Raw genomic sequence first — 9,647 nt, forward strand, 5'->3', positions numbered from 1 at the left:
TTTCAGCCTTGTGGGAAAAAACGGACAAAGAGTTGAAATTCCACAAGGCAGTGACAAAAAGCTTACAGCACCTGGTATTCCCAGGCGGTCTCCCATCCAAGTACTAACCAGGCCCGACCCTGCTTAGCTTCCGAGATCGGACGAGATCAGGCGTACTCAGGCCGGTGTGGCCGTAAGCGAAAGGCAATCTCAAAAAGTGGATGAAATTGCATATACTGTAGCCATAATTTGTAGCACAGATTGTTGGATGAAATACAAACTAACCTTGCTTACTTATTTCAAAGCGAGGGCACATATTTCAGCCTTGTGGGAAAAAACGGACAAAGAGTTGAAATTCCACAAGGCAGTGACAAAAAGCTTACAGCACCTGGTATTCCCAGGCCCGACCCTGCTTAGCTTCCGAGATCGGACGAGATCAGCGAGAAATTGCATATACTGTAGCCATAATTTGTAGCACAGATTGTTGGATGAAATACAAACTAACCTTGCTTACTTATTTCAAAGCGAGGGCACATATTTCAGCCTTGTGGGAAAAAACGGACAAAGAGTTGAAATTCCACAAGGCAGTGACAAAAAGCTTACAGCACCTGGTATTCCCAGGCGGTCTCCCATCCAAGTACTAACCAGGCCCGACCCTGCTTAGCTTCCGAGATCGGACGAGATCAGGCGTACTCAGGCCGGTGTGGCCGTAAGCGAAAGGCAATCTCAAAAAGTGGATGAAATTGCATATACTGTAGCCATAATTTGTAGCACAGATTGTTGGATGAAATACAAACTAACCTTGCTTACTTATTTCAAAGCGAGGGCACATATTTCAGCCTTGTGGGAAAAAACGGACAAAGAGTTGAAATTCCACAAGGCAGTGACAAAAAGCTTACAGCACCTGGTATTCCCAGGCGGTCTCCCATCCAAGTACTAACCAGGCCCGACCCTGCTTAGCTTCCGAGATCGGACGAGATCAGGCGTACTCAGGCCGGTGTGGCCGTAAGCGAGAAACTATCTCTTGGTGCACTATGTAAAGTCAAAGTGAGCCTGATTAACAGCTGTTGCATTTCCACCATTTAGATAAGCATCTTTGTGTCACTCAAAAAGTGGAAGAAATTGCATATACTGTAGCCATAATTTGTAGCACAGATTGTTGGATGAAATACAAACTAACCTTGCTTACTTATTTCAAAGCGAGGGCACATATTTCAGCCTTGTGGGAAAAACGGACAAAGAGTTGAAATTCCACAAGGCAGTGACAAAAAGCTTACAGCACCTGGTATTCCCAGGCGGTCTCCCATCCAAGTACTAACCAGGCCCGACCCTGCTTAGCTTCCGAGATCGGACGAGATCAGGCGTACTCAGGCCGGTGTGGCCGTAAGCGAAAGGCAATCTCAAAAAGTGGATGAAATTGCATATACTGTAGCCATAATTTGTAGCACAGATTGTTGGATGAAATACAAACTAACCTTGCTTACTTATTTCAAAGCGAGGGCACATATTTCAGCCTTGTGGGAAAAAACGGACAAAGAGTTGAAATTCCACAAGGCAGTGACAAAAAGCTTACAGCACCTGGTATTCCCAGGCCCGACCCTGCTTAGCTTCCGAGATCGGACGAGATCACTCAGCGGAAATTGCATATACTGTAGCCATAATTTGTAGCACAGATTGTTGGATGAAATACAAACTAACCTTGCTTACTTATTTCAAAGCGAGGGCACATATTTCAGCCTTGTGGGAAAAAACGGACAAAGAGTTGAAATTCCACAAGGCAGTGACAAAAAGCTTACAGCACCTGGTATTCCCAGGCGGTCTCCCATCCAAGTACTAACCAGGCCCGACCCTGCTTAGCTTCCGAGATCGGACGAGATCAGGCGTACTCAGGCCGGTGTGGCCGTAAGCGAAAGGCAATCTCAAAAAGTGGATGAAATTGCATATACTGTAGCCATAATTTGTAGCACAGATTGTTGGATGAAATACAAACTAACCTTGCTTACTTATTTCAAAGCGAGGGCACATATTTCAGCCTTGTGGGAAAAAACGGACAAAGAGTTGAAATTCCACAAGGCAGTGACAAAAAGCTTACAGCACCTGGTATTCCCAGGCGGTCTCCCATCCAAGTACTAACCAGGCCCGACCCTGCTTAGCTTCCGAGATCGGACGAGATCAGGCGTACTCAGGCCGGTGTGGCCGTAAGCGAAAGGCAATCTCAAAAAGTGGATGAAATTGCATATACTGTAGCCATAATTTGTAGCACAGATTGTTGGATGAAATACAAACTAACCTTGCTTACTTATTTCAAAGCGAGGGCACATATTTCAGCCTTGTGGGAAAAAACGGACAAAGAGTTGAAATTCCACAAGGCAGTGACAAAAAGCTTACAGCACCTGGTATTCCCAGGCGGTCTCCCATCCAAGTACTAACCAGGCCCGACCCTGCTTAGCTTCCGAGATCGGACGAGATCAGCGAAGAAATTGCATATACTGTAGCCATAATTTGTAGCACAGATTGTTGGATGAAATACAAACTAACCTTGCTTACTTATTTCAAAGCGAGGGCACATATTTCAGCCTTGTGGGAAAAAACGGACAAAGAGTTGAAATTCCACAAGGCAGTGACAAAAAGCTTACAGCACCTGGTATTCCCAGGCGGTCTCCCATCCAAGTACTAACCAGGCCCGACCCTGCTTAGCTTCCGAGATCGGACGAGATCAGGCGTACTCAGGCCGGTGTGGCCGTAAGCGAAAGGCAATCTCAAAAAGTGGATGAAATTGCATATACTGTAGCCATAATTTGTAGCACAGATTGTTGGATGAAATACAAACTAACCTTGCTTACTTATTTCAAAGCGAGGGCACATATTTCAGCCTTGTGGGAAAAAACGGACAAAGAGTTGAAATTCCACAAGGCAGTGACAAAAAGCTTACAGCACCTGGTATTCCCAGGCGGTCTCCCATCCAAGTACTAACCAGGCCCGACCCTGCTTAGCTTCCGAGATCGGACGAGATCAGGCGTACTCAGGCCGGTGTGGCCGTAAGCGAAAGGCAATCTCAAAAAGTGGATGAAATTGCATATACTGTAGCCATAATTTGTAGCACAGATTGTTGGATGAAATACAAACTAACCTTGCTTACTTATTTCAAAGCGAGGGCACATATTTCAGCCTTGTGGGAAAAAACGGACAAAGAGTTGAAATTCCACAAGGCAGTGACAAAAAGCTTACAGCACCTGGTATTCCCAGGCGGTCTCCCATCCAAGTACTAACCAGGCCCGACCCTGCTTAGCTTCCGAGATCGGACGAGATCAGGCGTACTCAGGCCGGTGTGGCCGTAAGCGAAAGGCAATCTCAAAAAGTGGATGAAATTGCATATACTGTAGCCATAATTTGTAGCACAGATTGTTGGATGAAATACAAACTAACCTTGCTTACTTATTTCAAAGCGAGGGCACATATTTCAGCCTTGTGGGAAAAAACGGACAAAGAGTTGAAATTCCACAAGGCAGTGACAAAAAGCTTACAGCACCTGGTATTCCCAGGCGGTCTCCCATCCAAGTACTAACCAGGCCCGACCCTGCTTAGCTTCCGAGATCGGACGAGATCAGCGAGAAATTGCATATACTGTAGCCATAATTTGTAGCACAGATTGTTGGATGAAATACAAACTAACCTTGCTTACTTATTTCAAAGCGAGGGCACATATTTCAGCCTTGTGGGAAAAAACGGACAAAGAGTTGAAATTCCACAAGGCAGTGACAAAAAGCTTACAGCACCTGGTATTCCCAGGCGGTCTCCCATCCAAGTACTAACCAGGCCCGACCCTGCTTAGCTTCCGAGATCGGACGAGATCAGGCGTACTCAGGCCGGTGTGGCCGTAAGCGAAAGGCAATCTCAAAAAGTGGATGAAATTGCATATACTGTAGCCATAATTTGTAGCACAGATTGTTGGATGAAATACAAACTAACCTTGCTTACTTATTTCAAAGCGAGGGCACATATTTCAGCCTTGTGGGAAAAAACGGACAAAGAGTTGAAATTCCACAAGGCAGTGACAAAAAGCTTACAGCACCTGGTATTCCCAGGCGGTCTCCCATCCAAGTACTAACCAGGCCCGACCCTGCTTAGCTTCCGAGATCGGACGAGATCAGGCGTACTCAGGCCGGTGTGGCCGTAAGCGAGAAACTATCTCTTGGTGCACTATGTAAAGTCAAAGTGAGCCTGATTAACAGCTGTTGCATTTCCACCATTTAGATAAGCATCTTTGTGTCACTCAAAAAGTGGAAGAAATTGCATATACTGTAGCCATAATTTGTAGCACAGATTGTTGGATGAAATACAAACTAACCTTGCTTACTTATTTCAAAGCGAGGGCACATATTTCAGCCTTGTGGGAAAAAACGGACAAAGAGTTGAAATTCCACAAGGCAGTGACAAAAAGCTTACAGCACCTGGTATTCCCAGGCGGTCTCCCATCCAAGTACTAACCAGGCCCGACCCTGCTTAGCTTCCGAGATCGGACGAGATCAGGCGTACTCAGGCCGGTGTGGCCGTAAGCGAAAGGCAATCTCAAAAAGTGGATGAAATTGCATATACTGTAGCCATAATTTGTAGCACAGATTGTTGGATGAAATACAAACTAACCTTGCTTACTTATTTCAAAGCGAGGGCACATATTTCAGCCTTGTGGGAAAAAACGGACAAAGAGTTGAAATTCCACAAGGCAGTGACAAAAAGCTTACAGCACCTGGTATTCCCAGGCGGTCTCCCATCCAAGTACTAACCAGGCCCGACCCTGCTTAGCTTCCGAGATCGGACGAGATCAGGCGTACTCAGGCCGGTGTGGCCGTAAGCGAAAGGCAATCTCAAAAAGTGGATGAAATTGCATATACTGTAGCCATAATTTGTAGCACAGATTGTTGGATGAAATACAAACTAACCTTGCTTACTTATTTCAAAGCGAGGGCACATATTTCAGCCTTGTGGGAAAAAACGGACAAAGAGTTGAAATTCCACAAGGCAGTGACAAAAAGCTTACAGCACCTGGTATTCCCAGGCGGTCTCCCATCCAAGTACTAACCAGGCCCGACCCTGCTTAGCTTCCGAGATCGGACGAGATCAGGCGTACTCAGGCCGGTGTGGCCGTAAGCGAAAGGCAATCTCAAAAAGTGGATGAAATTGCATATACTGTAGCCATAATTTGTAGCACAGATTGTTGGATGAAATACAAACTAACCTTGCTTACTTATTTCAAAGCGAGGGCACATATTTCAGCCTTGTGGGAAAAACGGACAAAGAGTTGAAATTCCACAAGGCAGTGACAAAAAGCTTACAGCACCTGGTATTCCCAGGCGGTCTCCCATCCAAGTACTAACCAGGCCCGACCCTGCTTAGCTTCCGAGATCGGACGAGATCAGCGAAAATTGCATATACTGTAGCCATAATTTGTAGCACAGATTGTTGGATGAAATACAAACTAACCTTGCTTACTTATTTCAAAGCGAGGGCACATATTTCAGCCTTGTGGGAAAAAACGGACAAAGAGTTGAAATTCCACAAGGCAGTGACAAAAAGCTTACAGCACCTGGTATTCCCAGGCGGTCTCCCATCCAAGTACTAACCAGGCCCGACCCTGCTTAGCTTCCGAGATCGGACGAGATCAGGCGTACTCAGGCCGGTGTGGCCGTAAGCGAAAGGCAATCTCAAAAAGTGGATGAAATTGCATATACTGTAGCCATAATTTGTAGCACAGATTGTTGGATGAAATACAAACTAACCTTGCTTACTTATTTCAAAGCGAGGGCACATATTTCAGCCTTGTGGGAAAAAACGGACAAAGAGTTGAAATTCCACAAGGCAGTGACAAAAAGCTTACAGCACCTGGTATTCCCAGGCGGTCTCCCATCCAAGTACTAACCAGGCCCGACCCTGCTTAGCTTCCGAGATCGGACGAGATCAGGCGTACTCAGGCCGGTGTGGCCGTAAGCGAAAGGCAATCTCAAAAAGTGGATGAAATTGCATATACTGTAGCCATAATTTGTAGCACAGATTGTTGGATGAAATACAAACTAACCTTGCTTACTTATTTCAAAGCGAGGGCACATATTTCAGCCTTGTGGGAAAAAACGGACAAAGAGTTGAAATTCCACAAGGCAGTGACAAAAAGCTTACAGCACCTGGTATTCCCAGGCGGTCTCCCATCCAAGTACTAACCAGGCCCGACCCTGCTTAGCTTCCGAGATCGGACGAGATCAGGCGTACTCAGGCCGGTGTGGCCGTAAGCGAGAAACTATCTCTTGGTGCACTATGTAAAGTCAAAGTGAGCCTGATTAACAGCTGTTGCATTTCCACCATTTAGATAAGCATCTTTGTGTCACTCAAAAAGTGGAAGAAATTGCATATACTGTAGCCATAATTTGTAGCACAGATTGTTGGATGAAATACAAACTAACCTTGCTTACTTATTTCAAAGCGAGGGCACATATTTCAGCCTTGTGGGAAAAAACGGACAAAGAGTTGAAATTCCACAAGGCAGTGACAAAAAGCTTACAGCACCTGGTATTCCCAGGCGGTCTCCCATCCAAGTACTAACCAGGCCCGACCCTGCTTAGCTTCCGAGATCGGACGAGATCAGGCGTACTCAGGCCGGTGTGGCCGTAAGCGAGAAACTATCTCTTGGTGCACTATGTAAAGTCAAAGTGAGCCTGATTAACAGCTGTTGCATTTCCACCATTTAGATAAGCATCTTTGTGTCACTCAAAAAGTGGAAGAAATTGCATATACTGTAGCCATAATTTGTAGCACAGATTGTTGGATGAAATACAAACTAACCTTGCTTACTTATTTCAAAGCGAGGGCACATATTTCAGCCTTGTGGGAAAAAACGGACAAAGAGTTGAAATTCCACAAGGCAGTGACAAAAAGCTTACAGCACCTGGTATTCCCAGGCGGTCTCCCATCCAAGTACTAACCAGGCCCGACCCTGCTTAGCTTCCGAGATCGGACGAGATCAGGCGTACTCAGGCCGGTGTGGCCGTAAGCGAAAGGCAATCTCAAAAAGTGGATGAAATTGCATATACTGTAGCCATAATTTGTAGCACAGATTGTTGGATGAAATACAAACTAACCTTGCTTACTTATTTCAAAGCGAGGGCACATATTTCAGCCTTGTGGGAAAAAACGGACAAAGAGTTGAAATTCCACAAGGCAGTGACAAAAAGCTTACAGCACCTGGTATTCCCAGGCGGTCTCCCATCCAAGTACTAACCAGGCCCGACCCTGCTTAGCTTCCGAGATCGGACGAGATCAGGCGTACTCAGGCCGGTGTGGCCGTAAGCGAAAGGCAATCTCAAAAAGTGGATGAAATTGCATATACTGTAGCCATAATTTGTAGCACAGATTGTTGGATGAAATACAAACTAACCTTGCTTACTTATTTCAAAGCGAGGGCACATATTTCAGCCTTGTGGGAAAAAACGGACAAAGAGTTGAAATTCCACAAGGCAGTGACAAAAAGCTTACAGCACCTGGTATTCCCAGGCGGTCTCCCATCCAAGTACTAACCAGGCCCGACCCTGCTTAGCTTCCGAGATCGGACGAGATCAGGCGTACTCAGGCCGGTGTGGCCGTAAGCGAAAGGCAATCTCAAAAAGTGGATGAAATTGCATATACTGTAGCCATAATTTGTAGCACAGATTGTTGGATGAAATACAAACTAACCTTGCTTACTTATTTCAAAGCGAGGGCACATATTTCAGCCTTGTGGGAAAAAACGGACAAAGAGTTGAAATTCCACAAGGCAGTGACAAAAAGCTTACAGCACCTGGTATTCCCAGGCGGTCTCCCATCCAAGTACTAACCAGGCCCGACCCTGCTTAGCTTCCGAGATCGGACGAGATCAGGCGTACTCAGGCCGGTGTGGCCGTAAGCGAAAGGCAATCTCAAAAAGTGGATGAAATTGCATATACTGTAGCCATAATTTGTAGCACAGATTGTTGGATGAAATACAAACTAACCTTGCTTACTTATTTCAAAGCGAGGGCACATATTTCAGCCTTGTGGGAAAAAACGGACAAAGAGTTGAAATTCCACAAGGCAGTGACAAAAAGCTTACAGCACCTGGTATTCCCAGGCGGTCTCCCATCCAAGTACTAACCAGGCCCGACCCTGCTTAGCTTCCGAGATCGGACGAGATCAGGCGTACTCAGGCCGGTGTGGCCGTAAGCGAGAAACTATCTCTTGGTGCACTATGTAAAGTCAAAGTGAGCCTGATTAACAGCTGTTGCATTTCCACCATTTAGATAAGCATCTTTGTGTCACTCAAAAAGTGGAAGAAATTGCATATACTGTAGCCATAATTTGTAGCACAGATTGTTGGATGAAATACAAACTAACCTTGCTTACTTATTTCAAAGCGAGGGCACATATTTCAGCCTTGTGGGAAAAAACGGACAAAGAGTTGAAATTCCACAAGGCAGTGACAAAAAGCTTACAGCACCTGGTATTCCCAGGCGGTCTCCCATCCAAGTACTAACCAGGCCCGACCCTGCTTAGCTTCCGAGATCGGACGAGATCAGGCGTACTCAGGCCGGTGTGGCCGTAAGCGAAAGGCAATCTCAAAAAGTGGATGAAATTGCATATACTGTAGCCATAATTTGTAGCACAGATTGTTGGATGAAATACAAACTAACCTTGCTTACTTATTTCAAAGCGAGGGCACATATTTCAGCCTTGTGGGAAAAAACGGACAAAGAGTTGAAATTCCACAAGGCAGTGACAAAAAGCTTACAGCACCTGGTATTCCCAGGCGGTCTCCCATCCAAGTACTAACCAGGCCCGACCCTGCTTAGCTTCCGAGATCGGACGAGATCAGGCGTACTCAGGCCGGTGTGGCCGTAAGCGAAAGGCAATCTCAAAAAGTGGATGAAATTGCATATACTGTAGCCATAATTTGTAGCACAGATTGTTGGATGAAATACAAACTAACCTTGCTTACTTATTTCAAAGCGAGGGCACATATTTCAGCCTTGTGGGAAAAAACGGACAAAGAGTTGAAATTCCACAAGGCAGTGACAAAAAGCTTACAGCACCTGGTATTCCCAGGCGGTCTCCCATCCAAGTACTAACCAGGCCCGACCCTGCTTAGCTTCCGAGATCGGACGAGATCAGGCGTACTCAGGCCGGTGTGGCCGTAAGCGAAAGGCAATCTCAAAAAGTGGATGAAATTGCATATACTGTAGCCATAATTTGTAGCACAGATTGTTGGATGAAATACAAACTAACCTTGCTTACTTATTTCAAAGCGAGGGCACATATTTCAGCCTTGTGGGAAAAAACGGACAAAGAGTTGAAATTCCACAAGGCAGTGACAAAAAGCTTACAGCACCTGGTATTCCCAGGCGGTCTCCCATCCAAGTACTAACCAGGCCCGACCCTGCTTAGCTTCCGAGATCGGACGAGATCAGGCGTACTCAGGCCGGTGTGGCCGTAAGCGAGAAACTATCTCTTGGTGCACTATGTAAAGTCAAAGTGAGCCTGATTAACAGCTGTTGCATTTCCACCATTTAGATAAGCATCTTTGTGTCACTCAAAAAGTGGAAGAAATTGCATATACTGTAGCCATAATTTGTAGCACAGATTGTTGGATGAAATACAAACTAACCTTGCTT

The 9,647-nt window shown here is 45.7% G+C and overlaps 27 non-coding genes across 27 annotated transcripts; all 27 read right to left on the minus strand.

Moving 5' to 3' along the window:
- Positions 1–59: 59 nt before the first annotated feature.
- Positions 60–178, minus strand: LOC118961439. Its single transcript, XR_005049088.1, has one exon. It is a non-coding gene; the product is annotated as a 5S ribosomal RNA (ribosomal RNA).
- Positions 179–575: 397 nt separating this feature from the next.
- Positions 576–694, minus strand: LOC118961440. Its single transcript, XR_005049089.1, has one exon. It is a non-coding gene; the product is annotated as a 5S ribosomal RNA (ribosomal RNA).
- Positions 695–871: 177 nt separating this feature from the next.
- LOC118961441 lies at positions 872–990 on the minus strand. The gene has a single exon (XR_005049090.1). It is a non-coding gene; the product is annotated as a 5S ribosomal RNA (ribosomal RNA).
- A 259-nt stretch (positions 991–1,249) lies between these two features.
- On the minus strand, positions 1,250–1,368 carry LOC118961442. The gene has a single exon (XR_005049091.1). It is a non-coding gene; the product is annotated as a 5S ribosomal RNA (ribosomal RNA).
- A 400-nt stretch (positions 1,369–1,768) lies between these two features.
- LOC118961443 lies at positions 1,769–1,887 on the minus strand. Its single transcript, XR_005049092.1, has one exon. It is a non-coding gene; the product is annotated as a 5S ribosomal RNA (ribosomal RNA).
- Positions 1,888–2,064: 177 nt separating this feature from the next.
- LOC118961445 lies at positions 2,065–2,183 on the minus strand. Its single transcript, XR_005049094.1, has one exon. It is a non-coding gene; the product is annotated as a 5S ribosomal RNA (ribosomal RNA).
- Positions 2,184–2,608: 425 nt separating this feature from the next.
- On the minus strand, positions 2,609–2,727 carry LOC118961446. Its single transcript, XR_005049095.1, has one exon. It is a non-coding gene; the product is annotated as a 5S ribosomal RNA (ribosomal RNA).
- Positions 2,728–2,904: 177 nt separating this feature from the next.
- Positions 2,905–3,023, minus strand: LOC118961447. Its single transcript, XR_005049096.1, has one exon. It is a non-coding gene; the product is annotated as a 5S ribosomal RNA (ribosomal RNA).
- A 177-nt stretch (positions 3,024–3,200) lies between these two features.
- LOC118961448 lies at positions 3,201–3,319 on the minus strand. The gene has a single exon (XR_005049097.1). It is a non-coding gene; the product is annotated as a 5S ribosomal RNA (ribosomal RNA).
- A 424-nt stretch (positions 3,320–3,743) lies between these two features.
- On the minus strand, positions 3,744–3,862 carry LOC118961449. The gene has a single exon (XR_005049098.1). It is a non-coding gene; the product is annotated as a 5S ribosomal RNA (ribosomal RNA).
- Positions 3,863–4,039: 177 nt separating this feature from the next.
- LOC118961450 lies at positions 4,040–4,158 on the minus strand. The gene has a single exon (XR_005049099.1). It is a non-coding gene; the product is annotated as a 5S ribosomal RNA (ribosomal RNA).
- A 260-nt stretch (positions 4,159–4,418) lies between these two features.
- LOC118961451 lies at positions 4,419–4,537 on the minus strand. Its single transcript, XR_005049100.1, has one exon. It is a non-coding gene; the product is annotated as a 5S ribosomal RNA (ribosomal RNA).
- A 177-nt stretch (positions 4,538–4,714) lies between these two features.
- LOC118961452 lies at positions 4,715–4,833 on the minus strand. The gene has a single exon (XR_005049101.1). It is a non-coding gene; the product is annotated as a 5S ribosomal RNA (ribosomal RNA).
- Positions 4,834–5,010: 177 nt separating this feature from the next.
- On the minus strand, positions 5,011–5,129 carry LOC118961453. The gene has a single exon (XR_005049102.1). It is a non-coding gene; the product is annotated as a 5S ribosomal RNA (ribosomal RNA).
- A 422-nt stretch (positions 5,130–5,551) lies between these two features.
- On the minus strand, positions 5,552–5,670 carry LOC118961454. The gene has a single exon (XR_005049103.1). It is a non-coding gene; the product is annotated as a 5S ribosomal RNA (ribosomal RNA).
- A 177-nt stretch (positions 5,671–5,847) lies between these two features.
- On the minus strand, positions 5,848–5,966 carry LOC118961456. Its single transcript, XR_005049105.1, has one exon. It is a non-coding gene; the product is annotated as a 5S ribosomal RNA (ribosomal RNA).
- Positions 5,967–6,143: 177 nt separating this feature from the next.
- On the minus strand, positions 6,144–6,262 carry LOC118961457. The gene has a single exon (XR_005049106.1). It is a non-coding gene; the product is annotated as a 5S ribosomal RNA (ribosomal RNA).
- Positions 6,263–6,522: 260 nt separating this feature from the next.
- On the minus strand, positions 6,523–6,641 carry LOC118961458. The gene has a single exon (XR_005049107.1). It is a non-coding gene; the product is annotated as a 5S ribosomal RNA (ribosomal RNA).
- Positions 6,642–6,901: 260 nt separating this feature from the next.
- Positions 6,902–7,020, minus strand: LOC118961459. Its single transcript, XR_005049108.1, has one exon. It is a non-coding gene; the product is annotated as a 5S ribosomal RNA (ribosomal RNA).
- Positions 7,021–7,197: 177 nt separating this feature from the next.
- Positions 7,198–7,316, minus strand: LOC118961460. Its single transcript, XR_005049109.1, has one exon. It is a non-coding gene; the product is annotated as a 5S ribosomal RNA (ribosomal RNA).
- Positions 7,317–7,493: 177 nt separating this feature from the next.
- On the minus strand, positions 7,494–7,612 carry LOC118961461. The gene has a single exon (XR_005049110.1). It is a non-coding gene; the product is annotated as a 5S ribosomal RNA (ribosomal RNA).
- A 177-nt stretch (positions 7,613–7,789) lies between these two features.
- LOC118961462 lies at positions 7,790–7,908 on the minus strand. The gene has a single exon (XR_005049111.1). It is a non-coding gene; the product is annotated as a 5S ribosomal RNA (ribosomal RNA).
- Positions 7,909–8,085: 177 nt separating this feature from the next.
- LOC118961463 lies at positions 8,086–8,204 on the minus strand. The gene has a single exon (XR_005049112.1). It is a non-coding gene; the product is annotated as a 5S ribosomal RNA (ribosomal RNA).
- Positions 8,205–8,464: 260 nt separating this feature from the next.
- On the minus strand, positions 8,465–8,583 carry LOC118961464. Its single transcript, XR_005049113.1, has one exon. It is a non-coding gene; the product is annotated as a 5S ribosomal RNA (ribosomal RNA).
- A 177-nt stretch (positions 8,584–8,760) lies between these two features.
- On the minus strand, positions 8,761–8,879 carry LOC118961465. Its single transcript, XR_005049114.1, has one exon. It is a non-coding gene; the product is annotated as a 5S ribosomal RNA (ribosomal RNA).
- A 177-nt stretch (positions 8,880–9,056) lies between these two features.
- Positions 9,057–9,175, minus strand: LOC118961467. Its single transcript, XR_005049116.1, has one exon. It is a non-coding gene; the product is annotated as a 5S ribosomal RNA (ribosomal RNA).
- A 177-nt stretch (positions 9,176–9,352) lies between these two features.
- On the minus strand, positions 9,353–9,471 carry LOC118961468. The gene has a single exon (XR_005049117.1). It is a non-coding gene; the product is annotated as a 5S ribosomal RNA (ribosomal RNA).
- Positions 9,472–9,647: the final 176 nt, after the last annotated feature.

The sequence above is a fragment of the Oncorhynchus mykiss genome, unplaced genomic scaffold, assembly GCF_013265735.2.
Source record: "Oncorhynchus mykiss isolate Arlee unplaced genomic scaffold, USDA_OmykA_1.1 un_scaffold_688, whole genome shotgun sequence".
Classification (NCBI taxonomy): Eukaryota; Metazoa; Chordata; class Actinopteri; order Salmoniformes; family Salmonidae; genus Oncorhynchus; species Oncorhynchus mykiss.